The 27,795-nt window shown below is 41.2% G+C and overlaps 1 long non-coding RNA gene and 1 pseudogene across 1 annotated transcript in view; one reads left to right on the plus strand and one right to left on the minus strand.

Annotated features, from left to right (window-relative positions):
• LOC139184469 (uncharacterized) overlaps positions 1-27,795 on the minus strand; it is an 81,577-nt gene that overhangs the window by 36,409 nt on the left and 17,373 nt on the right. The window lies entirely within an intron of this gene.
• On the plus strand, positions 15,947-18,466 carry LOC109562727 (vasculin-like protein 1; annotated as a pseudogene).

The following is a 27,795-nucleotide window of genomic DNA, read 5'->3' on the forward strand; positions in this document are numbered from 1 at the left end:
TGCTTATTTACACAGTTATATAGGTTTGGAGTTATCTGCCCTCAACCAAGTTTTCCTATGATCCCTTTGTGATTTTGAAAAAATGCAAGGTTTTTAGGATAATACATACAGGGTGTTACAGCAGAACCAGCAGCATGTGCCTAGAATTTTTTCACAGAAATTAGGGGCAAACTTCAGTGTCAGCTATCACCTCGCCCTCTCTCTCAGGCTGTGTCCAGGAAAAGTTTGCTGTTTCAGAAGAAGTTGCAAAGGCTCAGCTGATGTGCTTAGAAGTACCTAGTTCTCTTTCCTTGTTTCAGTCTTCATCTTGGACTAAATTTATTATGTGGTTGGAGCCAAAAGGAAACAATGAATTCAAACAAAATTCTGTTTCAATTTTTCAGTGGCAGGTCTTTGGTGGTCTCTCTCCATCCCAGAGAACTCATGCTTTTGAACTATGGCGTTGGAGAAGACTCTTGAGTGTCCCTTGGACTCCAAGGAGATCAAACCAGTCCATCCTAAAGGAAATTAGTCCTGATATTCATTGGAAGGACTGATGTTGAAGCTGAAATTCCAATACTTTGGCCACCTGATGCAAAGAATATACTCATTGGAAAAGACTCTGATGCTGGGAAAGATTGAAGGCAGGAGGAGAAGGGGACGACGAAGGATGAGATGGTTGGATGACATCACCAACTCAACAAACATGTGTTTGAGTAAGCTCTGGGAGTTGGTGATGGACAGAGAGGCCTGGCAAGCTGCAGTCCGTGGGGTTGCAAAGAATCGGACACAACTGAGCAACTGAACTGAACTGAACTCCTTCCTGGAATAGTATTCAAAAGCCCAACCATTCCTAACTGGACAGAAAAATGAAACAATGGTAGAAAGCTCTGGAGCCATGCTCTTGATCTGGTGAACCTGAATACCAGAAGTTTCTTGAGCATTGATTTTTTTCCCCCTAAGTGTCTGGTTAATCTCCACCACATGCACCTCTGAAAATAAAAAGAGACAGCCAATTGGTTCATCTGATGATATTTGATGGCCAAAACTGATGACATATTTCCCCAGCTTCTCATTGTCCACAGTCCTGCTGAATCAACCAGGGGAGCTTCTGGTCAAGTGACCACAACTACGACCATCCAGAAATGAAGTTTCCATCTTTGGACAAAGAGCTGGAAAGTTTACAAAGGTGAAGTGGAAGATAATGTCCATTACCCTCTTTCTGTGGACAGCTTAGACAAGTAGAAGTTACAAGTTGGTTATATAATTAATAGAGGATTTGGAGAATCATGTAGTTCTCAAATGAAACACCTTCATATCATATGGTCCAACTCTATCATTTTCCAGATAAAGAAGCTGGATGCACACTGGAGCAAAAGGACCTGTCCAAAGTCACATTGAAAAAGCAAGAGGGTTCCAGAAAAACATCTATTTCTGCTTTATTGACTATGCCAAAGCCTTTGCCTGTGTGGATCACAACAAACTGTGGAAAACTCTTCAAGAGATGGGAATACCAGATCACCTGACTTGCCTCTTGAGAAATCTGTATGCAGGTCAGGAAGCAACAGTTAGAACTGGACAGGGAACAACAGACTGGTTCCAAATAGGAAAAGGAGTACGTCAAGGCTGCATATTGTCACCCTGCTTATTTAACTTATATGCAGAATACATCATGAGAAACTCTGGGCTGGAAGAAGCACAAGCTGGAATCAAGATTGCCGGGAGAAATATCAATAACCTCAGATATGCAGATGACACCACCCTTATGGCAGAAAGTGAAGAAGAACTAAAGAGCCTCTTGATGAAAGTGAAAGACAAGAGTGAAAAAGTTGGCTTAAAACAACATTCAGAAAACTAAGATCATGGCATCTGGTCCCATCACTTCATGGCAAACAGATGAGGAAACAGTGGCTGACTTTATTTTTTTGGACTCCAAAATCACTGCAGATGGTGACAGCAGCCATGAAATTAAAAGACACTTGCTCCTTGGGAAAAAAGTTATGACCAACCTAGACAACATATTAAAAAGCAGAGACATTACGTTGTCAACAAAAGTCCATCTAGTCAAAGCCATAGTTTTTCCAGTAGTCATGTATGGATGTGAGAGTTGGACTATAAAGAAAGCTGAGCACCAAAGAATTGATGCTTTTGAACTGTGGTGTTGGAGAAGACTCTTGAGAGTCCCTTGGACTGCAAGGAGATCCAACCAGTCCATCCTAAAGGAGATCAGTCCTGAATATTCATTGGAAGGACTGATGCTGAAGCTGAAACTCCAATACTTTGGCCACCTGATGCAAAGAGCTGACTCATTTGAAAAGACACTGATGCTGGGAAAGATTGAAGGTGGGAGGAGAAGGGGACAACAGAGGATGAGATGGCTGGATGGCATCACTGACTCGAAGACCATGAGTTTGGGTAAACTCCGGGAGTAGGTGATGAACAGGGAAACCTGGCATGCTGCAGTCCATGGGGTCACAAAGAGTTGGACATGACTGAGCAACTGAACTGAACTGAACTGAACTGAACTGAAAGTCACAAAGCTGACTGGGGCAGGACTGAGACAAGAGACCCTGTCAGGGTGCCATACAGTACACCTGAGGGACACCTGCCCAGATCTGGAGCTGTTAGAGGAAAGTTCCGAGGGAAGAGCACAGCGAAGCAGAATCCCAGGGGATACAAGGGGGTTAGCTGATGAAAGGGGAGAAGAAGTGTTCAAGGAGACAAGTCTGCAGCAGACCAGAGCTGAGAGAGAACATAGTGTCCAGCGGGCAGATGGATTTGCCAAGGAGCAGGGGAGTCAGGTAATTCCTAAAAGAATCTGGATTTGATCCTGAGGGTACAGAGAACCTCTGAGGACATTTCAGCCAGGACTCTCCACTCCAGGCTACATTTCACATAGTGTTCCTCCCATCCACCTGCAGCTCAGCCTCCTGTGACACCAGTTCTAGACCAGGACAAGAGGTCTACAGGAGCGGCAGACTGGGACAAGCTCTGGGTCCTTGGCCTTGTGGTCTGTCTCACTGTTGGAGTGTGATGGCTAAATATGTGTCAACTTGACTGGACCACAGGCACCCAGGTATTCGTCTATACATCATTTCTGGAGGTGCCTATGAGGATATTTCCAGATGATATGAGCATTTAAATCTGTAGAGTACAAAAGCAGATTGCCCTCCCCAATATGGGTGGGCATCTTTGAATCCACTGAGGGCATGGAGAGAGAAAAAGGCAGAGAAAGGGAGGAATCTCTGTCTCTCTCTCTCTTTCTGTCTCTCTCTCTCTGTCTCTCTCTCTGCCTGACTGCTTGAGCTGCCTCTCCTGGCAGTGATGTAAAAGCAAGAGACCATGGAACTTCTCCTATGGAACTTCTCCATAGCCACGTGGGCCAAGTCCCTATGATACACGCCTATAAACACACACACACACACACACACCCTATCGATTCCATTTCTTTGGATAAGCTCCACGGGGGAGGTTCACTTCCTTATCTGGTTGTTTTGCTAGTAACTGTGTCACACAGCTTTAAGATCTTTGAAGCAGATGCTCACGCAATCAAAAGCTTAGTGTCAGGCACTTACATTACAATGTACGTGCTGTACATATATAGCTTATATGCAGGCTTAGAAAGACGACTGGAAGGACATCTATTAAAATGGTATACTTGGGTGGTTGTAGGTTTACAGCTGATTTTTAAATATCCTGTCATCAAATTTTGATAAATCTGCAACAGTTTTAGAATCAGAAAGACTTAATATAGAAAATGTTTATAACTTCAATCCTAAAGAAAATCATGTTGCAGTTCAGTTTATTTTAAGAAGAAAGTTGACCATGACATTATCTTCATTCCATAAAGATTCAATGAGAGGGTAATGACCATAAAAATGTAGCTATGTCTAAATACTAGCCGGATGGTTGGTATCACAAGCTGGTGCTTTTCCAAAATATTTCTGAAAACTGGGCTGGGAACCAGGGCTTGGTGAAAAGAAAATGTTTATCTTTTAGAGGGTTCTTATTCCAAATAAAGGCTTTAATTTATAAAAAGGACATTATAAAAATTTACATTATCATTTTAAGCCTTAGTGTCTTGATAAATCGGAGAAGGCGATGGCACCCCACTCCAGTACTCTTGCCTGGAAAATCCCACGGACGGAGGAGCCTGGTAGGCTGCAGTCCATGGGGTTGCTAAGAGTCAGACACGACTGAGCGACTTCACTTTCACTTTTCACTTTCATGCATTGGAGAAGGAAATGGCAACCCACTCCAGTGTTCTTGCCTGGAGAATCCCAGAGACGGGGGGAGCCTGGTGGGCTGCCGTCTATGGGGTCACACAGAGTCGGATACGACTGAAGTGACTTAGCAGCAGTCTTGATAAATATATTCATATTTTCTGAGAGAATGGTTCTATTTTATAATCAATTTTTTTTAACTAGCACTGGAAAATAAGATTTTGAGGCACATGAAAATATCACTGATAGACAACAGTGCAGCAATTTGATTTTTCAGTCTCCTAGGCAGGGATGGGCCAGGGGCATTTAAAAATGGATAACTATCCGCAATGAGGTTGCTACTCCCACTCCAGACTTCTTTGACCACTCTGCAACAGCTTCAGGGAATCCGTTGAAACTGATCCCTGAACCCAGTGAGACTACATGGAAGGCTGGCCTCTTCTGGGAACACACAAGGAACTCTGGACCTGCTTCTTTCTCAGCAAGTTGATGGTGAAGGTCTATGAGGCAAATTCCAGGGGTGCTCCCTTCCTTCCTCTTCCTTCCTGTCCGTGTTATTTCTCTAGCTCTTTCTGTCTTTCCAATTCTATTACCTCTTACTACTAGAATCTGCAGGGGCAAAATGATGTAGAATATTGTGTCATGAATTTTTGGAACTGGAAGGAGAAATATCTAAATTGCCCAAATAATTGAGCCATGAGCATGTTACTTGGGTTTCAGTGATTAGATAATTGCCCCAGTGCTTCCCTTGTGGATAAGTATGGTCTAGCCATCCTTGGGGAGACACTAGCATCCTATGAAGGGGTTCATGAAGTCAAAGCTATTTTCATGATAACACTAAGAAGCTATTTGTCTTTCTCATTCCCTCTGAGTGGTGGGATTTGCTAGGGGGTTACATGATGAGTGGAATCTCAGCAGACTAAATTCAGAATGATATAACTGTTTGATATGATATGAAAATCTAACTATTTTCTATTAAGGTAGAGGTTAAAGACCCCCTTCATGGATGACAGCTTTGTTGTGGCAAAGGGGCTTGCATAATTCAATAAGCCATGAGCCATGCCGTGCAGGGCCATCCAAGATGGACGGGTCGTAGTGGAGAGTTCTGGCAAAACACAGTCTGCTAAAGGAGAAAATGGCAACCCACTCCAGAATTCATGCCTGGAGAATCTCATTGACAGTATGAAAAGGCAAAGAGATATGACACCAGAAGATGAGCCCATCGGGTCGGAAGGCTTCCAAAATATTACTGGGGAAGAGCAGAGGGCAATTACTAATAGCTTCACTGGTGGCTCAGATGGTAAAGAATCTGCCTGCTTCACTGGTGGCTCAGATGATAAAGAATCTGCCTGCAATGCAGGAAACCTGGACTCTATCCTTGGGTTGGGAAGATCCCCTGGAGGAGAGATGGCAACCCACTCCAGTATTCTTGCCTGGAATATCCCACGGACAGAGAAGCCTTGTGGGCTACAGTCCATGGAGTCGCAAAGAGTCGGACACGACTGAGCAACTAATCACACACAGCAAGAAAGAATGAAGTGGCTGGGCCAAAGCAGAAATGATGCTCAGCTGTGGATGTGTCTGGTGGTGAAAATAAAGTCCGATGATGTAAAGAACAATATTGCATAGGAACCTGGAATGTTAGTCCATGAATCAAGGTAAACTGGACATGGTCAGGCAGGAGATAGCAAGAGTAAACATTGACATCTTAGGAATTAATGAACTAAAATAGATGGGAATGGGTGGATTTAATTCAGATGAACATTATATCTACTACTATGGGCAAGAATCTCTTAGAAAAAATGAAGCAGCCCTCATAGTAAACAAAAGAGTCTGAAATGCAGTACTTGGGTGCAATCTCAAAAATGACAGAATGATCTCAGTTCATTTCCAAGGCAAGACATTCAACATTACAGTTATTCAACTTTATATTCTAACCACTGATGCTGAAGAAGCTTAAGTTGAATGGTTCTGTGAAGACCTACAACACCTTCTATGACTAACATCAAAAAAGATGTCATTTTCACCGTAGTAGACTGGAATGCAAAAGTAGGAAGTCAAGAGACGTCAGGAATAACAGCCAAGTTTGGCCTTGGAGTACAAAATGAAGCGGGGCAAAGGCTATCAGAGTTTTGTCAAGAGAACATGCTGGTCATAGCAAACACATTTTTCCAACAACCAAAGAGACGACTCTACAAATGGGCATCACCAGATGGTCAATACTGAAACCAGATTGATTCTGTTCTTTGCTGCCAAAGATGGAGAAGCTCTATACAGTTGGTAAAACAAGACCTGGAGCTGACTGTAGCTCATATCATGAGTTCCTTATTGAAAATTTCAGTCTTAAATTGAAGAAAGTAGGGAAAACCACTAGGCCATTCTGGTGTGACCTAAATCAAATCCCTTAGGATTACACAGTGGAGGGAATGAATAGATTCAAGGGAATAGATCTGTTAGACAGAGTGCCTGAAGAACTATGGATAGAGGTTTTTAACACTGTACAAGAGGCAGTGACCAAAACCATCCTAAAGAAAAAGAAATACAAGAAGGCACAATGGTTGTCTGAGGAGGCTTTACAAATAGTTGAGGAAAGAAAAGAAGCAAAGGCAAAGGAGAAAGGGAAGGATACAAGGATGGGCACTACAAAGGACAGAAACAGTAAGGACCTAACAAAAGCAGAAGAGATTAAGAGGAGGTGGCAAGAATACACAGTATGATACAAAAATGTTTAATAATCGCATAACCACAGTGGTGTGGTCACTCACCTAAAGCCAGACTTTCTGGAGTGTGAAGTCAAGTGGACTGCAGGAAGCATTACTACTAACAAAGCTAGTGGAGGTGATGAAATTCCAGCCGAGCTATTTAAAATCCTAAAAGATGATGCTGTTCAAGTGTTTCACTCAATATGTCAACAAATTTGGAAAACTCAGCAGTGGCCACAGGACTGGAAAAGGTCCATTTTTATTCCAATCCTAAGAAAGAGAAATGCCAAAGAATGTTCAAACTACCATACAATTGTGCTCATTTCACATGCTAGCAAGATTATGCTCAAAATTCTTCAAGCTAGGCTTCAGCAGTAAGTAAACCAAGAATTTCCAGATGTACAAGCTGGGTTTTAAAAAGGCAGAGGCACCAGAAATCACATTGTCAACATTCATTGGATCATGGAGGAAGCAAGGGAATTCCAGAAAATCATCTACTTCTGTTGCATTGACTATGTTAAAGCCTTTGGGTGGATCACAGAAACTGTGGAAAATTCTTAAAGATATGGGAATACCAGACAAATTTACCTTCTCCTGAGAAACCTGTATGCGGGTCAAGAAGCAACAGTTAGAACCAGACATGGAACAATGGGCTGGTTCAAAATTGGGAAAGGAGTACAACAAGGCTGTATATTGCCACCCTGCTTATTTAATTTATATGTAGAATATATCATGCAAAATACTGGGTTGTATGAATCACAAGCTGGAATCAAGATTGCCAGGAGAAATATCAACAACCTCAGAGATGCAGATGATAATACTCTAATGGCAGAAAGTAAAGAGGAACTAAAGAACCTCTTTAATGATGAGGGTGAAAGAGAAGAGTGAAAAAGCTGGCTTGAAACTCAATGTAAAAAAAAAGAAAAAACTAAAATGATGGCACTTAGGCAAATAGGAGAAAAATTGGAAACAGTGACATTTTATTTTCTTGGGCTCCAAAAGATGGTGACTGCAGCCATGAAATTAAAAGGCACTTGCTCCTTGGAAGAAAAGCTATGACTAACCTAGACAGCATATTAAAAAGCAGAGACATTACTTTGCTGACAAAAGTCAGTCTAGTCAAAGCTATGACTTTTCCAGTAGTGATGTACGGTTGTGAGGGTTGGACCATAAAGAAGGCTGAGTACTGAATAATTGATGCTTTGAACTGTGATGTTGGAGAAGACTCTTGAGAGTCCTTTGGGTTGCAAGGAGATCAAATCAGTCAATCCCAAAGGAAATCAGTCCTGGATATTCATTGAAAGGACTGAGTCTGAAGCTGAAGCTCCAATATTTTGGCCACATGATGCAAAGAGCTGACTCATTGGAAAAGACCCTGATACTGGGAAAGATTGAAGGTAAAAAATTAAAATTAAATTTAAAAAAAAAGTAAAAGGGGGCAGCAGAGGATGAGATAGTTATATTGCCTCACTGACTCCACGAACATGAATTTAGCAAACTCAAGGAGATGGCGGAGGACAGAGGAACCTGGGGTGCTGCCTTCCATGAGGTTACAAAGAGTCAGATACAACTTAGCAACTAAACAGTAACAGCAAAGTCATTAAAGATATTTGAAAAATATAGAGTATCTCTCCTCTCATTCATTTTTTTCAATTTTGGAAAATATAGTTAATTCTAGAAAAAGATGTTACTCATATTAACATGTAATGGTTTAGTATTCTTATTTCTAAATAAATTAATATTTTTCCATTTCTTTGTTTTAATTTCTAAAATAACAAGTATCAATAGCTATAGTCTATATAAACAAAAGATCTATGGGATCCTTGATAATTTTTAAGAATGTAAAAGAATCCTAAGATCAAAAATTCTTTAGTACTGCGGGTGGTGGTTTAGTCACTAAGTTGTGTCCAACTCTTGTGATCCCATGGACTGTAGCCTGCCAGGCTCCTCTGTCCATGGGATTCTCCATGTGAGACTACTGGAATGGGTTGCCATTTCCTTCTCCAGAGGATCTTTCTGACCCAGGAAATGAATCCATGTCTCCTGCATTGCAGGCAGATCCTTTACTGACTGAGCTATGAGTACTGCTATTCTAGTACAATTAGTAATACATTTATTTTGGTGAGCTTATTTTATTTTGATCTGTATGATATAATCTGTTTGGAGGCTAGGGATGTGGGCTATGTCACTGTCTAGGCTGGCCTACATTTCCCAGGGCTCCCTATTCTAGTCAGGGGAGGGCACAGAGAGGCTCTTCTGCAGTATCTTGGGGACAGAAGTGGAAAGCTAACCATCTGTAGCTCACTGACATGCCTCACCTATTGACTTACCTCATTGGCCTGAGATTGACTCACCTTTCCCTAAATCCCCCTTGAGTTTCTCTGACTTCTGGGCTAGCAGTCTATGGTTAGTTCTTTGATAAAAGGTCCTGGTTTCTGTACAATATTTGTACCACCAAAGTCAGAGGTAACAAGAATGGACTTGTGTTTTAGTCTGCTCTTGTGGGCTCCAGCTTCTCTTTGTCTTCTCTCATGTTGTATCCACATTTCCTCCTGGCTGCATTCCCTGTGAACTCCAAGATCTAGCAACAGACATAAAGACTAGGGCCACACCTAGCTCCTACGACTTCGTGAGGTCAAGTTCCTATTAAATAAATACATTTTTTTCTCCTTATATTATACCAAGGCAATTACTGGGATATGATGAAAGGTAGGCACACTGGTTATAGCAAACACCCTCTTCCAACAATGCAAGAGAAGACTGTACACATAGACATCACCAGATGGTCAACACCTAAATCAGACTGATTATATTCTTTGCAGCCAAAGATGGAGAAGCTCTATACAGTCAGCAAAAACAATACTGGGAGCTGAATGTGGCTCAGAGCATGAACTCCTTATCACCAAATTCAGATGTAAATTGAAGAAAGTAGGGAAAACCACTAGACCATTCATGTATGACCTAAATCAAATCCCTTACAATTATACAATGGAAGTGAGAAATAGAGTTAAGGGACTAGATCTGATAGAGTGCCTGAAGAACTATGGACAGAGGTTCATGACATTGTATAGGAGGCAGTGATCAAGACCATCCCCAAGAAAAAGAAATGCAAAAAGGCAAAATGGTTGTCTGAAGAGGCCTCAAAAATAACTGTGAAAAGAAGAGAAGCAAAAGGCAAAGAAGAAAAGGAAAGATATAAGCATCTGAATGCAGAGTTCCAAAGAATAGCAAGGAGAGATAAGAAAGGCTTCCTCAGTGATCAAAGAAGGAAATAGAGGAAAGCAGTAGAATATAAAAGACTAGAGATCTCTTCATGAAAATTATAGATACCAAGGGAACATTTCATGAAAAGATGGGTACAATAAAGGACAGAAATGGTATGGATCTAACAGAAGAAGAAGATATTAAGAAGAGGTGGCAAGAATACATAGAAGAACTATACAAAAAAGAACTTCATGACCCAGATAATCATGATGGTGTGATCACTCACCGGAAGCCAGTCATCCTGGAATGCGAACTCAAGTGGACCTCAGGAAGCATCACTACAATCAAAGCTAGAGGAGGTGATGGAATTGCAGTTGAACTATTTCAAATCCTAAAAGATGATGCTGTGAAAGTGCTGCACTCAATATGCCAGCAAATTTGGAAAACTCAGCAGTGGCCACAGGACTAGAAAAAGTCAGTTTTCATTCCAATCCCAAAGAAAGGCAATGCCAAAGAATGCTCAAACTACCACACAATTGCACCCATCTCACATTCTAGTAAAGTTATGCTCAAAATTCTCTAAGCCAGGCTTCAACAATACATGAATCATGAACTTCCAGATGTTCAAGCTGGATTTAGAAAAGACAGAGGAACCAGAGATCAAATTGCCAACATCATTGAAAAAGGAAGAGAGTTCCAGAAAATCATCTACTTCTGCTTTATTGACTACACCAAAGCCTTTGCCTGTGTGGATCACAACAAACTGTGGAAAATTCTTCAAGAGATGGAAATACCAGACCACCTGACCTGCCTCCTGAGAAATCTGTATGCAGGTCAAGAGGCAACAGTTAAAACTGGACATAGAACAACAGACTGGTTCCAAATCAAGAAAGGAGTACATCAAGGCTGTGTATTGTCACCCTGCTTACTTAACCTCTATGCAGAGTACATCATGGGAAACCTTGGACTGGATGAAGCACAAGCTGGAATCAAGATTGCCGGGAGCAATACCAATAACCTCAGAAATGCAGATGACACCACACTTTATGATAGAAAGCAAAGAAGAACTAAAGAGCTTCTTGATGAAAGTGAAAGAGGAGAGCGAAAAAGTTGGCTTAAAACTCAACATTCAGAAAACTAAGATCATGGCATCTGGTCCCATCACTTCATGGCAAATAGATGAGGAAGCAATGGAAACAGTGGCAGACTATTTTTGGGGCTCCAAAATCACTGCAGATGGTGACTACAGCCATAAAATTAAAAGACGCTTGCTCCTTGGAAGAAAAGTTATGACCAACCTAGACAACATATTTAAAAGCAGAGACATTACTTTGCCAACAAAGGTCTGTCTAGTCAAAGCTGTGGTTTTTCCAGTGATCATGTATGGATGTGAGAGTTGGACTATAAAAAAAGCTGAGCACCAAAGAACTGATGCTTTTGAACTGTGGTGTTGGAAAACACTCTTGAGAGTCTCTTGGACAGAAAGGAGATCCAACCAATCCATCCTAAAGGAAATCTATCCTGAATATTCATTGGAAGATGAATATTCCAATATTTTGGCTGAAGCTGAAACTCCAATACTTTGGCCACCTGATATGAAGAATTGACTCATTTGAAAAGACCTGATGCTGAGAAAGACTGAAAGTGGGAAGAGAAGGGGACGACAGAGGATGAGATGGTTGGATGGCATCACCAACTCAATGGACATGGGTTTGAGTAAACTCTGGGAGTTGGTGATGGACAGGGAGGACTGCTGTGCTTCAGTCCATGAGGTCGCAAAGAGTCGGACACAACTGAGCAACTGAACTAAACTGATGAAAGGTGGGGAAAGAAAAACATGTTCAGGGACAGGAAGTCAAGGATGATAGTTATAGTAAAAGACATAGTGACCATCTCCCCCTCCCAGTGAGATCTGGCCTTTCACATTTTAGCTTCTGAGGTCATATATCACCATGAGAGGATCCAAGAACCAAAAAATCACAGATATGCATCCATGAAGAGAAGTGAAGGCAGAGCTCGAGAGAAACAATGCCTCAGGTTGTCACACTTGGAAACACATTTGCTGGCAGGTGATGAAAGTTGGTGAAAAGATATGCATGCTTAGTTTCTCAATCATGTCTGACCCTTTGTAGCCTTTTGGACTGTAGCCCATTGAGGCTTCTCCATTCATGGGATTTTTCAGGCAAGAATGCTGGAGTGGGTTGCCACTTCCTTCTCCAAGGGATCTTCCCAACCCAGGGATTGAATCTGCATCTCCTGTGTCTCCTACATAGCAGGCAGAGTCTTTACCTGCTGAGCCATCAGGGAAGCTCTGAAAGTGAAAAGATACATGTGGTGTCATTCAGGTCACTTGTGCAGGACAGACAGCCTAGGCTGGGAGTAAGCTGTTAGCATATATGTGTATATTCTGCTTTCTGACCACTCCTCCTTTCCCTTTTTTTTTTTTTTCCAAGTATTTGTTGAATTGAGCACCCACCATGTGAGTAGCCCTGAAGGGAGTGATTGTGAGAGAGGTTGTGGGGACTTGTTTGCCAAACAACCTGATTACTAGGATGAATTTTTAACCATCCTGGAGATTTTACATTGTGTTCTTTCCAAAAGTGGTAGTGAGGCTGATAGGGAAGTTGAAGCCAGATTACCCAAATCTCTCTGATATTTTGATAAACATTATAGTTTTAAGAAGGTCTTTCTTTCAAGACAGATTACAGAGAAATATCAGTAAAATGAGTCATCCTTAATGCTGCTCATGATCAGAATAATCATGGCCAATAATCCTATAAGGGATGGAACGTTACAGGGTATGGTGGAGCAGAGGGACATTTTGCAAAAAGATAGTAAATTTTGTCCTAAAATTCTATAAATCCAAATACAACTGTGAATATATTTTCATAGCAGTTTGAGTTTCCCTCCAGGAATCAGCAAGGGATGATCCTCCTGCTTTATCTTAAAAGAAACTGAATGCTGAGATGAATTCACTGCTTTCTGAAAAAGACATGAAAAACCCAGGTGGCAGCTTGTGGGTCTATCGATGTTCTGCCATGACTCCTCTCCAGGTCTATATTTAGTGTGATCTGATTGAGTGAGATCACACGCTCAGAATAAACTAAGCCCAGAATATCAGCTATGATTTACTTCCAGAGGCAGTAATAAATCTCCCTCTTGAAATTGTGTTTGTTTGCTGCTGGCTAGGTTCCTGCTCCACTTGTATTATGCCTCAAAGCTATAAATACATAAAATTTTAAATGGACAAAAGATCTATCTGATAGATATTTGCCCCAATGATTGCATCCTGTAGGCACAGATTAATCTCTTTAAAATATTATTATTTATGATCATTTCTTCAGGGATCCATCTATTCAGTTAAATAAAAATACCAACTTCTGGTAATCACCTACCTCACAGTGGATTTCCTACTAAGTGAAATAAAGTCTGAATTTCTCTCAGCTACTGAAAATAGCAATTTCACCACAACAGCAAGAAAATAACCCTAGTAGGCAAAGATATTTGAGTCAAGTTAGACTTGGAAATATAGTGCCTTGGTCTTGGGATTAGGTCACAAAAAGTTAGCTCCCTATCCATCTATGGTGACTGAATTTGAGCTGGGTAGAGTTTGTGGGCACATCTTAGAAGAGACAAGGTGGATATTTGCATTCCAGTGATCATAGCCTGACATATCCCAGGTGAGGCTGTGTAGTGCCCTTCTGAAGACAACACAGGGTCCTTTGCTGCCTGGGTGAGCATCTTCACCTCATAATTCAGGAAGGGCAAAATAGGAGATGGCCATGTGGAGCCTGGATTGGATGCAGCCAAGTCAGTTCATTGGGCTCCTGGGGTTGAAGTTTTATGGCTACTCAAAATCAGGCAGCTGTTTCTTCCCAGGCAGACCTGCAGAGTCCACAACCCTGGGTACTCGCACTCCCACTCCTGAATGAAGAGAAGAGTCAATCAAACAAAACCAGTCCAGAATTAACACACGTAAAAGAATTACCAGAAAAGAACGTTAAAATAGCTAATACAAATATTTGCCTTATGTTTTCAAAGTTGAGACTTGAAAAATATATTTTAAAAGCACTAAAGTTTTTTGACAGGGAAACTATAATTTCTGAGAGAAAAAATAAACTAGATGAAATTAACAAAAGATTAGACATTGCAGAGGAAACGATTAGTGATTTTAAAGACATAGCAATAGAAACTATCCAAACTCAAACTGTGAAAAAATGAAATCAGAAAGTACCAGTAAGTTATGGGACAACTTCCAAAGACCCAACATACATTTAGTTGGAGGCCCTGAAGAAGATATGACTGGGGGAAGAGAAAAAAATGTTTGAAGAAATGGTGGACATTTTTTTTTTCAAACAACGAAAATCCGCAGATGTTTAGAGGTGCAATGAAATCCAAGCACAAGAAACATGAAGAAAATCAAACCAAGATACATCATAATTAAACTACTTGAAACTAGTGACAAGAATAAAACCTTAAGTCAGAAGAGGAAAAACAATATATGTACAGAGGGAAAAGATAAGTATAAAAGCAAATTTATCACCCAAAACTATGCAGATAGCAACACAGAAAAATAATATCATGAAAGTATTGAAAGGGGAAAATATCTGTTAATCTAGAACTCAACATCCATCAAAGATGTCTTTAATTTGATTTTTGGGAAGACCTTTGTTATGGATGTGGGCTCTCCACCTCTGCTGGATCAGGAAGCTGGGGACACGCCCTCAGACGCCGCGACTGGTAGCGTAGCCCCTCCACTGCCCATGATAGATTCCTGTGGCTTTTTAAATGATTGAACAATGATGAAAATGGATCCAAAGTGACCTTTCTACTGAAGCAGAAGATTCTTATTACCCTCCATTAACTCAATTTAGTCTTCAGAAACAGGCAGAAGGAGTGAAACACAGAAAACTGAAAAGAAGAAAACCTCACTTTGGAACTTTCTCCATGACTGTTCTTAAGCCCTTCCTTTCTACTTGTTTTAATTTTGCTTTGAATTTATAAATAGTGAAGACCAAAGAAATAGAAGAAATATTTGGGAGTTTTATACCAAGAAATTTGCCTTGAAAGCTGCTATTCTTGGAGCGAAATCATATCAAGTTCCTGTCTGTTTTTTTTTTTTTTTTAACAAGGTTTCTTACGTCTTTAGATTTTGAAGGATAAGACAAATATAAACTCATACCTGCAGACTATTTTTAGCAGCCATGTAAGAATAATGAGATTTGTAAATTAATGGCTTTGTAATGTGGATGGATGTTTTGCTACTAGAGTTGACTACTCAGAAGATCTTTTATAGCTCTTCAATGTTTTATTTTTGATCTATCACTTCAATGACATTATTTGACCAAACAGAAGTCATTCTGTCTTTCTAAGCTATGACCTTGTTATGAACAGCATTTGCATTCACTGTGCAGATGTCCACGTATCATCTATTTAAGCAACATCATAGTGTCATCACTCAAGGAAGTTGAATGAGCTGAACATTGATATAGCTCTTTCCCTTTCCCCCATTTTTTAAATGGAACAAATACGTTTTATGTCCCCCTCTCTCTCCCCTTTTTCCTTCCCCTTTGGGAAATATGTCAAGAAGTAGATGGTTTAAGATAAGCAGTTGAGGGGACTGAGAGATTGATCCACACAGAGCCTGGCTTCTTTGTGCTTCATCGTAAGGCATTCTGCTGGCCAGCCTAATTAAGTACCCTCTTAACAAGAGAACCTCATGGAAATCCAGCTGGCAGCTCAAAGAAGTTCAGGAAGCAGGACCACAGGGATTATACTCTGGGATCCTGGCCATAAGGTTGGAGGCCTCACCTTGTTGAAAAGAGACACTGGATTTAAATGGTGCAGCATGACTTTGTTCCTGCTTGGCTAAAATTCTCAACACCACATTCAGCTAAGTCACCTACAGCAACTTTTGAAAAACATGGAGGGCACCTATCCCAAGGAGATGGTAGATTTGGAGTAAGCTGTTGTAGACATAATTCCTCTGATGGCATTTTCAACAATGGACCTCTTCAGATAATAGGAGATTCTTGGCACCAGCCCTCCCTGTTCCGCCATGATTCTGTGGACTCTGGTGTCTCTAAGGGAGCATATGCTGGAATCACAGGGAACCTATCTAGTTGGCATGGCTCTGCATTAGGTCATGATGGTATGAGCCAGCATAGTGGGGTTGGCACTGGAAACCATCACCACTGGAATGGCAGCTTCCACTCCAAGAAAGAATGTGCCTTTTAGGAAAAGCCACCTACAGATATTAGGGGAGAGAAGAAAAAAGATAAGGCGGAAAAGTTTGAAGAGGAAGACTTTCCTTCTTTGAATCCAGAAACTGGCAAACAGAATCAGCCATGCAGATCTATTGGGACCCCTTCTAGAGTGTGGGAAAACCCACCTACTGCCAAGCAGCCCTCCAAAATGCTAGTCATCAAAAAAGTTCTCAAAGAAGATCCTGCTGCTGCCTTGTCTGCTGCATTCACCAGGATCTCATCATGCAAATGGAAACAAACCATCAACTATGGTTCCAAGTGTCTATAAGAACCCGGTTCCTAAGCCTGTACCATCTCTATCCAAGGCCAGTGCATGGAAAGCTAACAGAATGGAACACAAATCAGGATCCCTTTCCTCTAGCCAGTTCAGTTCATTTCAGTCACTCAGTTGTGTCCGACTCTATGCAACCCCAGGAACCACAGCACACCAGGTCTCTCTGTCCATCACCAACTCCTGGAATTTACTCAGACTCATGTCCATTGAGTCAGTGATGCCATCCAACCAGCTCATCCTCTGTCTTCCCCTTCTTCTGCCCTCAATCTTTCCCAGCATCAGCGTCTTTCCAAATGAGTCAGCTCTTCGCATGAGATGGCCAAAGTATTGGAGTTTCAGCTTGAACATCAGTCCTTCCAATGAACACCCAGTACTGATCTCATTTAGGATGGACTGGTTGAATCTCCTTGCAGTCCAAGGGACTCTCAAGTCTTCTCCAACACCACAGTTCAAAAGCATCAATTCTTCGGTGCTCAGCTTTCTTTATAGTCCAACTCTCACATCCATACATGATCACTGGAAAAACCATAGCCTTGACTAGATAGACCTTTGTTGGCAAAGTAATGTCTCTGCTTTTTAATATGCTATCTAGGTTGGTCATAACTTTCCTTCCAAGGAGTAAGCGTCTTTTAATTTCATGGCTGCAGTCACCATCTGCAGTGATTTTGGAGCCCAAAAAAATAAAGTCTCACACTGTTTCCCCATCTATTTCCCATGAAGTGATGGGACCGGATGCCATGAGCTTAGTTTTCTGAATGTTGAGCTTTAAGCCAACTTTTTCACTCTCGTCTTTCACTTTCATTAAGAGGCTCTTTAGTTCTTCTTCACTTTCTGCCATAAGGGTGGTGTCATCTGCACATCTGAGGTTATTGATATTTCTCCCAGCAATCTTGATTCCAGCTTGTGCTTCTTCCAGCCCAGCATTTCTCATGATGTACTCTGCATAGAAGTTAAATAAGCAGGGTGACAATATACAGCCTTGACATACTCCTTTTCCTATTTGGAACCAGTCTATTGTTCCATGTCCAATTCTAACTGTTGCTTTCTGACCTGCATACAGGTTTCTCAAGAGGCAGGTCAGGTGGTCTGGTATTCCCATCTCTTTCAGAATTTTCCACAGTTTATTGTGATCCACACAGTCAAAGACTTTGCTTTAGCCAAGAGTCTGCTTTTACAGACCAATCTGTTATCAAACCAGTAGTACTGGCTGGTGGTATAGTTTTAAGCTCTCCCAAAGACAGCCCCACCAGCACCACTCCTCCAATTGAGATCAGCTCCTCTCATCTGACCAGGTTGACCCGCTGAACTACTGACAGGAAGAGCGAGCTCCTGAAGACTCTGAAGGATGACCGGAATAGGGATTTCTCAGAGGGCAGAGAGTGTGAGAAGCTGAAAGATTTGGAGGATAATAGCACACCTGAACCAAAGGAAAATGAGAGGAAGGCTGTCATCAGAATGGTCTCGCTCTCCCTGTAGAAAAGGAAAGGGAGGTCCTCTCTCACTCACTGGAAGCAGAGCACAGGTTACTGAAAGCAATGGGATGGCAGGAGTATCCTGAAAATGATGAGAATTTCCTTCCCCTCACAAAGGATGACCTCAGAGAGTACCACATGAAGACAGAGCAGCTGATAAGAAACGGCTTTAGGAAGAATGGCTTCTTGCAGTCGAAGTTCCAACCTATTCTCCCCTTGGAGGACCACTTGCAGAGCAGAGTTTGAGGACTCAGACACAGAGACAAGTAGCAGTGACACAGCTGATGACAATGCCTGGAAGTAGGCATATAAATGCTCACAGTTAAATCTGACCCAGTAAACTCAGCTTGTGTGTTTAGGGATTATACAGAAGAAATTGTTCTTTTCCTTTTCTTATGTTATTGTTGAATATTTCATGCACAGGAAAAATAGTCATATCCCAAAGAGAGAGCGAACAGTTGGCTTGTTTAGCTTTTGTTGTTGTTCTTCCCTGTTACCTGCTTAATAGAGAGAACTTTGTGTGGTGGGAAATATTTTTAAAACACACACACATACACACAGTATATATGGGGCAATGCACAGGATAGAGCTGGCAGTGCAGAGAGGAAGAGACACTGGTCTGCAGCAGCAGCTTCTACTACCAGCCCTTGGGGCACTCACCCCTGTGCTCAAGCAATCACTGTCAATGACAAAGTGACTATTGAAGTTATAATTGTATTAAATTAATGCTAATAATTTGGATATTTTATTTTATTTCTGGCTGCTCAGGTAAGGTTAGCCCTTAACCAAGCATATGTGTTTTTTTTCCCCCTTTTTTTCTTTCTGGGTACAGCTGTAAAATATTTGGATATAGGAAGTGTTGTGCTATTCTTGAAGCCTTGATATTCAGGGTGGATTGTAAAATATAAATTTTTGTGAGATTTCAAAGATTAAGATTACTTTGATAACATTATTTACAGATTTAAAAGATGTTGTTATCACAGGTCTGTTGAGGGGGAAAGCTACTGCATAAAATAACTAACTTGAAATAAATAGTTTGCATTAGTTTGGTGGGAAAAAAGTTTTAATTTTAAAAAGCAAAATCCAATGTATTTCAAATTTACAAAGGCTCAAAGAATTTCTTATAAATAGACCTCGAACCCAGGTCTCCCACATTGCAGGTGGATTCTTTACCATATGAGCCACCAGGGAAGCCCAGGAGTAGACTCATACATCAGGAAATGTTAAGGGGTGTCTCTGCAAGCAGGTAGGTGATTAAATCAGATGAAAATAGGATAAAGGGATAAAGCACCAGAAATTGTGTCTACATGAATGAAAATATATGGTTTCTTCTTATGGTTTAAACCCTTTTAAAAGACATTTGCTTCTATAAAAATACAAACTATGGATTTTGAGATTTGTAGTAAGCATTAGAAACTGGATGGTGACAAAGCTATAAAGCATAGGAGGGGAGGAATTAAAGCTTACTCCTGTGGCTTTCTTGGATATGCAGTGGTCTAACATCACTTGAAAATAGACCATGACAAGTATACCAGAAACCCAGAGTAACCACTAAAATAACAAAATACGGTATTTTTCTTTAATTATCCAACTAAAGAAAAGACATAAATTGCCAAGATTCAAAGATGAGAGAAGTGACATCATCACAGATTCCACATATATTAAAAAGAATTATAAGGGAAAACTGTGAACAACTTTTTGTTAATAAATTTGATAACTGAAATGGATAAATTCCTTAAAATTCACCAGCTGCCAAAGTTCATTTAAAAAGAAAGAGGTAACCTGATAGAAATAAAATAAATAAAAGCAATATAGTCAATATAAAACTCAGTATTCTGAGTAGTTTCAGAGACTTAGATTCTCTGAAGTTTGCTCAGAATTACGCAATGTGGTGACTGGCTTCTGCATTAGGTTACTGTTTAATTTAAATCTTGAAAGCAATCCCACTCTCATGAAAGTTGGTCAAAGCACTCCCACGTGAAGAAATTCAATTGGTGGTTAAAACCATTCCCACAAAGGAAACCCCAGAAAATTAAACACAAAGGAGTATATCCTAACCTATTCTATCAGGCCAGCCTTCCTAATTCCAAAACCAGAAAAGAATATTACAAGAAAATAAAACTAAAAACCAATATTCTGCATTAATATGAATGCAAAAATTCTAAATAAAATTTTAGCAAATCAGGGACTCCCCTGGTGGACCAATGGCTAAGAATTTGCCTTGCAATGCAGGGGATGAGGATTTGATTCCTGGTTGAAAACTATGACCCCACATGTCACAGAGCAACTAAGCTCATGAACTGCAACTACTGAGTCCAGGATGCTCCAGAACTTGTGCACCACAGTTGGACAATCCATGTGTCTCAACAAAAGATCCCGCATGACACAACAAAGATCTCATGTGCTGCAACTAAGATCCAGTGTAGCCAAATAAATAATTTTTTTAATGTAGCAAATTAAAGTCAATCATGTATGAAAGGGAAAATACATTATACCAATTTGGGTTTGCAAGGAATGCAAGGTTGGTTTAACATTTTAAAAATCAATGCAAATGAACATAGTTATAAACTTTAAAATGTAAAAGATTAAATATAAAAAACTAAACAATTACTTCCATAGATACAGAAAAAGCACTCAACAAAATTTCACATCTATTTCTCTTTTTTTGCCACAGAAATAGCTTATTGAGAAAATCCATCAAGAAATTATTTTTCCTCTGTGAAAATGCCCAATACAATAAATGGGATCCAGGAAGCAATATGACCAATAAAATAGGGTCTGAGATCTTACAGACTTTAATACTATTTTGACAATAGATGACATTCACCTGCCCAAATGAACCAAATTGTTATTCAGCCAAATAACCATAAAAGCTTATTTATTTTCTTTCCATTAGGATAAAAAGTAGGCTTTCCATATCTATGCCACCAGATCTACCTCAATACATGATAAAATACTGAGCAAGTGAATGCCAAATAGACAGTTTCTGTGTTATTACCAGGCACTGAGTGAGTCAAACATCAGTTAGCAGCAGCTTGGGACACAAGGCTCAAGGTGGGCTGAGTGAAGGCTGTGAGGTTGATGGTTTCCAGGTCTGGGGTGGGCTGGGTAGAGTTGAGCAGGAAGCAGGTGGGCACATAGGGTTGAGGAATGTGGCAGGGTTTGGGCAGCTGTCACGGCAGGTTGTCTCCAGTAACCAAACCATACGTGAGCAGGGGCTGGGCAGGCAAACTCATGCCCAGAATTTGTCAGAGGAGCAGACAGTAGTGGCGGGGCTGGTGGGAACATGCAGCAGAGGGGAGCACAATAAGCTATGGCACTGGAAACCTGGTTTGCTTTTGGTATCTTGGAGTGAAAGATGAAATATCTAGGATGAAATGTCTCCTCTCACTTTGGGGCTCTTTATATATCTGCTTCATCAGGTGTTGATCCATCAAAAGGCTTCCTCTCGTTTTTATTTATGCCACTGTTTTCCACTAAAATTCTCTAATCAATTTGACATTTACTTGTCCATTAAGAGTACCTACCCTTATTAAAGTAATTGTATTTTTGACTCATTGACTTATCACTTTTTGTCATAAGATAATCACATTTTATATTCACAGGGTCCTGGAATGCCAAATCTTACATGAATTATGGATAATTAATCCAAAAGACAATTCAGCTATAGTTTCAGAGGCTAAAGTCTTCTCATTTTTTTCTTCTTAGCTTTAAATAATATGTACATGATATGATTTTTAATGGTTAATTTTAGAATATGCAACTTAAATGATTAATTGGATCAACAAAGACATGGCTAGCTACAGATGAATGTTGCATATGACTATATGCATCTCAGATGTATTTGCCTTATTTATTGATGATATAATTCAATTTCTATTGAGCAAGTAAGGTGACAGCCAGAATGGAATAAGATGAAACACTTTTCACTATTTTTTAAGCTCACATCTATTTCTAATTAAAAAAAAAAAATTACAGCCATAAAGGTACTTATTCAATCTGATAAAGAACACCTACAGAAAACCTATAGCTAATGTAATACTTGGTGGTAAAGACTGACTGCATTTCCCCTATGATTCAAGAACAAGACAAGGATGTCTGCTCTCACGATGTCTAGTCAGCAGTGTAAGCAGGCAAGCAAAAGAGATAAAAGACATTTAGATTGAAAAGGAAGAAATAAAATTTATTGATTTATGATCATCCCTGTATATTATACAGAGTGAAGTAAGTCAGAAAGAGAAAGACAAATACGGTATATTAACGCATATATATGGAATTTAGAAAGACGGTGCCAACAATCCTACCTGCAGGGCAGCAAAGGAGACACAGATGTAAAGAACAGACTTTTGGACTCAGTGGGAGAAAGCAAGGGTGGGATGATTTGAGAGAACAGCACTGAAATATGTACATTGCCACAAGTAAAATAGATGCATGAAGCAGGCACCCAAAGCTGGTGCTCTGGGACAACCCAGAGGGATAGAATGGAAGGGAGGAGGTTCAGGATGGGGGGATACATGTATACCTGTGGCTGATTCATGTCAATATATGGCAAAAAAAAATCACAATATTGTGAATTAATTATCCTCCAATTAAGATAAATTAATGAACAAAAAATCTTGATAGAATCTATTTTTTAAAAAATTGCTAGAACTAATAAGCGAGTTTAGTAAGCTTCAGGATTTTAGGTCAACATACAGCTGTTAATTCTACTCCAATATACTAGCAATGAACAATAGGAAATTGGAATTATTAAGATAATGTGTGTGGGTGTGCACATGCTCTGTCATTCAGTCATGTCTAACTGTTTGTGACCCCATGACTATGACCAACCAGGATCCCATCCATGGAATTTTCCAGGCAAGAATACTGGAGCAGGTTGCCATTCCCCACTCCAGGAAATCTTTCTGATCCAGGGATCTAACCTAAGTCTCTTTCAACTTCTGCATTGGCAGGTGGATTCTTTACCACCATACCACCTGGGAAGCCCATTAAGATAATACCATTTATAACAGCATCAAGAAATATAAAATACTTAGGGATAAATTTGACAAAAATGTATAAGACTTACAACTTACAGCTATGAAACTTAACTCACACTTACAACTATGAAATACTGATGAAAGAAATTAAAGAATACCTAAATAAGTTGAGAGATATACCTTATTCATGGATCAGAAGGCTCAATATTACTAAGATGTCAGAAATCCCAACAAAATTCCCAACAGCTTTAGTTGGGTAGAAATTGACAGACTAATTCTAAAATTTATATGGAAATGCAAAGTACCTGAAGTGGTCAAAACAAACTATGAAAAAAGGACAAAAGCTGGAGGCCCAACACTATCTGATCTCAAGGTTTCTTTTTTATTATGCTGTAGTAATCAAGACTGTATGGACCTGATATCAAGATAGAAAAATAGACCAATGAACACAGTAAAGAACCCCAAAACAGACCCACACATTTATGGACAACTGATTTTTTTGCAAAGATGTAAATGCAATTCTGTGGGAAATAATAGCTTTTTTCAACAAATAGTGCCGAAATAATTAGACATCTTATGTAAAAAAATTTAAACGTTCATCCATACTCCATACCATATACAAAAATTAACTCAGTGGCTCATAGACATAAATGTAAAATAAGTTTTCTAGAGCAGCATCTGGGATGCAGGAATTTGAGAGAGGAATGATTGTACAGCCTGGTGGAAATTCACAAACAGATTTTCCAAGGCCTTTCAAAAGGTCATCATCATGGACTGAAAGGCATCAGACCATTTTTACAGTTGCCAAGGGGCGGTAGATTGTGGATCCAGTAAAGAAGATTTATAGGATTTCTGTTCCCCAAATCCCTAAAGAAAGAAAAGCAAAAAACAGGAAACTAATCCACTACTAAAAGAAACCACAAAAAATAATAAATTGACTGACATTTTACTACACTACATTTTTTCCTATAAAACATAGGGCATTCTGATGTATCTTCAGAAGTTTAAACAGAAGTTTTCCAGGTTGTAGATTCAAGAAATTCAAGTAGTACAGTCAAAGCAAAGCAAACTTATTATTCAATCTGTCTGACTCTCCGCAGCTCTGGAGTTTGCTGGGAAGTCAGAACACAAAGACTGGATTCTGCATTAACTTTCCATTCTATTCAAATCTTAAAAGCAAGCCCGGTCAGGTGGAGGTCAGCCAGAGCATACTCGGGTTGTGTGTGTGTGTGTGTGTGTGTGTGTGTGTGTGTTGTCGGAGTGACCTCATGGACTATAGCCCACCAGGCTCCTCTGTCCACAAGATTCTTCAGGCAAGAATACTGGAGTGGGTTGCCATGCCCTCCTCCAGGGGATCTTCCTGACTCAGGGATCGAACCTGGGTCTCCTGCATTGCATTCTTTACTATCTGAGCCACCAGGGAAGCCCAAGAATACTGGAGTGAGTAGCCTATCCCTTCTCCAGGGGATCTTCCCAACCCAGGAATGGAACTGGGATCTCCTGCATTTCAGGGAGATTTTTTACCAGCTGAGCTATTACTGAGCAACTGTTAGCCTCCTCAAGAAGCAGCAGGGCAGGGAGGGACAGTTTCCAGTTCCCACCAGGCGCATGAGCACAGGACACAGCTCTGCACCTTCCAGCAGTCACTCTCAGCAGCTAAAGGCTGCACCCCCCAGCCCCACAAGCACCTTGCCTTCCTACAGGCCATCTGATCCCACCTCCTTGCTCTGTTGGTGATTAAACTGTAATTAAAACATGTTTATGGACTTTCCCAGTGGCCCAGTTGTTTAGAATCCACCTGCCAATGCAGGGGACTATGGTTCCATCCCTGATCTTTGAAGATTCCACATGCCACGGGCAACTAAAGCTGTGCGCCACAGCAACTGAAGCTTGCATGCCACAACTGCTGAGCCCAAGTGCCTGCAGCTGTGCTCCGCAACAAGAGAAGGCATCACAGTGAGAAGCCTGTGCATCGCAACTAGAGAGCAGCTCCCGCTCACCGCAACTAAAGTCCTAGCAGCAACCAAGACCCAGCACAGCCAGAATAAAATAAATGATGAAAACATTTAAATTTAAAAATAAATAAAACAACAGGTCTGAGCATCAGAATTTAACAAGGTGTATCAAGGTGGTGCTGGAGAAGACCCTTGAGAGTCCCTTGGACAGCAAGGAGATCAAACCAGTCAATCCTAAAGGAAATCAACCCTGAATATTCATTAGAAGGAGTGATACTGAAGCTGAAGCTCCAATACTTTGGCCAGCTGATTCTCGAAGAGCCAACTCATTGGAAAATACCCAGATGCTAGAAACGATTGAAGGCCAAAGGAGATGGGAGCAGCTGAGGATAAGATGGTTAGATAGCATCACTGACTCAATGGACATGAATTTGAGCAAACTCCAAGAGACAGTGAAGGACAGGGAAGCCTGACGTGCTGCGGTCCTTGGAATCGCAAAGAGCCGGACATGACTTAGCAGCTGAACATACAACACACACACCATGGACATGAAAAATTCTTTAAACCTTCTGGCCTAATCATCCCACCTCTAGGAATATACTCAAAGGAAATTAAGTGAAACAGAGACAAAACTGTATGTCTACAGATGTTACAATAGTGTTATGTCTAATGATCCAGAAGTGGGAACAGTCTAAACATCCAACAGCAAACTATGTCTCGGGCTTCCCTCGTGGCTCAGTTGGTAAAGAATCCGCCTGCAATGCTGGGGACCTGGGTTCGATCCCTGGGTTGGGAAGATCCCCTGGAGAAGGGAAAGGCTACCCACTACAGTATTCTGGCCTGGAGAATTCCATGCACTGTATAGTCTGTGGGGTAGCAAACAGTCGGAAATGACTGAGCGGCTTTCACTTCAAACTATGCCTCAGCAGTAGAGTATTACACAGCTGTTAAAAGCAGTTGTAATGGAGAGGCAGGGTTTTAACAGTGCAAATTGATGGGGAAGGGCTTTGACAGCGCAAACGCTAGAGGAAACTGAAGGAAAAGCAGACTGTTTATGGTAGTGGACGTGGGAAAGCGGTTTGGTTTTATTTCCTACACTTTGCAAAATTTTTCTCCTGGGGTGTTCTTAACCTGGAGTTATGGGCCCCCTGCTGGTAGAAGATCTCTAAGAATCCCCAAACCTGTATCCCAGTATTGTGTGTATGTGCTGTTTTTCCACTTACGAAGCAAACTCCTGAAATGATAAAGTATTTGGTTCTGACCACCAAGAAAGTTGAGTCATTTTTTGATAAGAAAACAAAGAGCATGAGGCTCTAACTATTCTCCTCCACTGCACAGAGTCCACTTCCTGGGGCAAAGGAAAGCCATGTGCTGCCTACCAATCCCACCTCCCAGAGCCTGTGGGGATCCCAGTGCTCGAGGGCTCTGACAGCAGTGGCTGAAGAAGCTGGTGGTGGGGCTAGAGGGTGGGAAGGAAGACCCACTTTCTCTTTTATATTTACACTCTTCACTCAAAGGCCTTATCTTTTTCAGTCAGTTGGGTGTTTTTGTTTGTTTGTTTGTTTGTTTGTTTGTTGTCCTTTTTTTGTTTTTTTTTTTTCAAAAGGCAGGAAGTTTTCTGACTCACTGCCCCATCTGCCTGGACAGACATGTCCAAAGATGCAGGAACATGTACATTCACCCCTCATGCAGATTCTTCCAGGCCTGGGCCTGCAGAATTCTCTGCACTTCTTCCTGCTTTGCAGAATCACAGAATAAAAGTTGTCAGCAATCTCATCTTCTTAGACTTTTCATCACTTACTCTCAGAATGCCCCAGACAGAGGGTATTTTGTGTCTCACTCGTGTTCTAGAAATAATCACAGATGGGCCCCCCACCACTTCTGCACAGCTGAGGGCTCTGACGTGGGGAGCTGAATGGCCAGCCAGATCAAAGCCATGGGAGTCGCCCAGGGGACACGCAGCCTCCAGCATCAGTCAACAGACTCAGCAGGGTGCCTGATGGGTCTTTCTTTTTTTTTTTTCTGTTCTAGGTCTTTGTTGATTTCTCTGCTTGAGGAGAGGGGGGCTACTCTTTGTTGCGGTGCACAGCTCTAGGCACGCAGGTTTCAGTAGCTGTGGCTTGCGGACCCTAGAGCACAGGGTCAGTAGCTGTGGAGCACAGGCAGTTGCCCTGCAGCAGGTGGGATCTTCCCCGACCAGGGATCGAACCCATGTCCCCTACATTGAAAGGCAGATTCTCAGCCACTGTGCCACCAGGGAAGTCCTCGGTGGGTCATTACTATCATGGCTTTCAACTTTTTGATCCCAGAATGCCTATACATCTGAGTTTCCCTGGGTGCACACCCCCTTCCTGGAGAGAAATTATACAGGCATGTGGAGAGAGGCCCCACATGTACCGTATTGTCCGGGGCCACAGTCACTCCACACACTGCCGCCCAGAGGGGTCACAGGCTCCAAACGCAGCATCTCAGTTCCTCTCCAAACACCCAAGTGCTGCGTCATGCCCACCATTAAACACGTCAGCTGGGCATGGGGGGACTCCAGGCCTCTGACGGCCCTGCTCCTTGCTTTCCGGAAGCCAGGTTTTTGGAGGGTTGATGGGACAGCTTCACATTATAAGAGCACACACCTCTATTTGTTTGACCTGTTTACTAACTGACACTGGCATTCCCTGCTCTACAGAACTGCTCAGGCTAGCAGCTGAGTCCTGGGAGGGACTATCTTGGGAAACACTGAGCTG

This window comes from Bos indicus, chromosome 8 (genome assembly GCF_029378745.1).
Source record: "Bos indicus isolate NIAB-ARS_2022 breed Sahiwal x Tharparkar chromosome 8, NIAB-ARS_B.indTharparkar_mat_pri_1.0, whole genome shotgun sequence".
NCBI lineage: Eukaryota > Metazoa > Chordata > Mammalia > Artiodactyla > Bovidae > Bos > Bos indicus.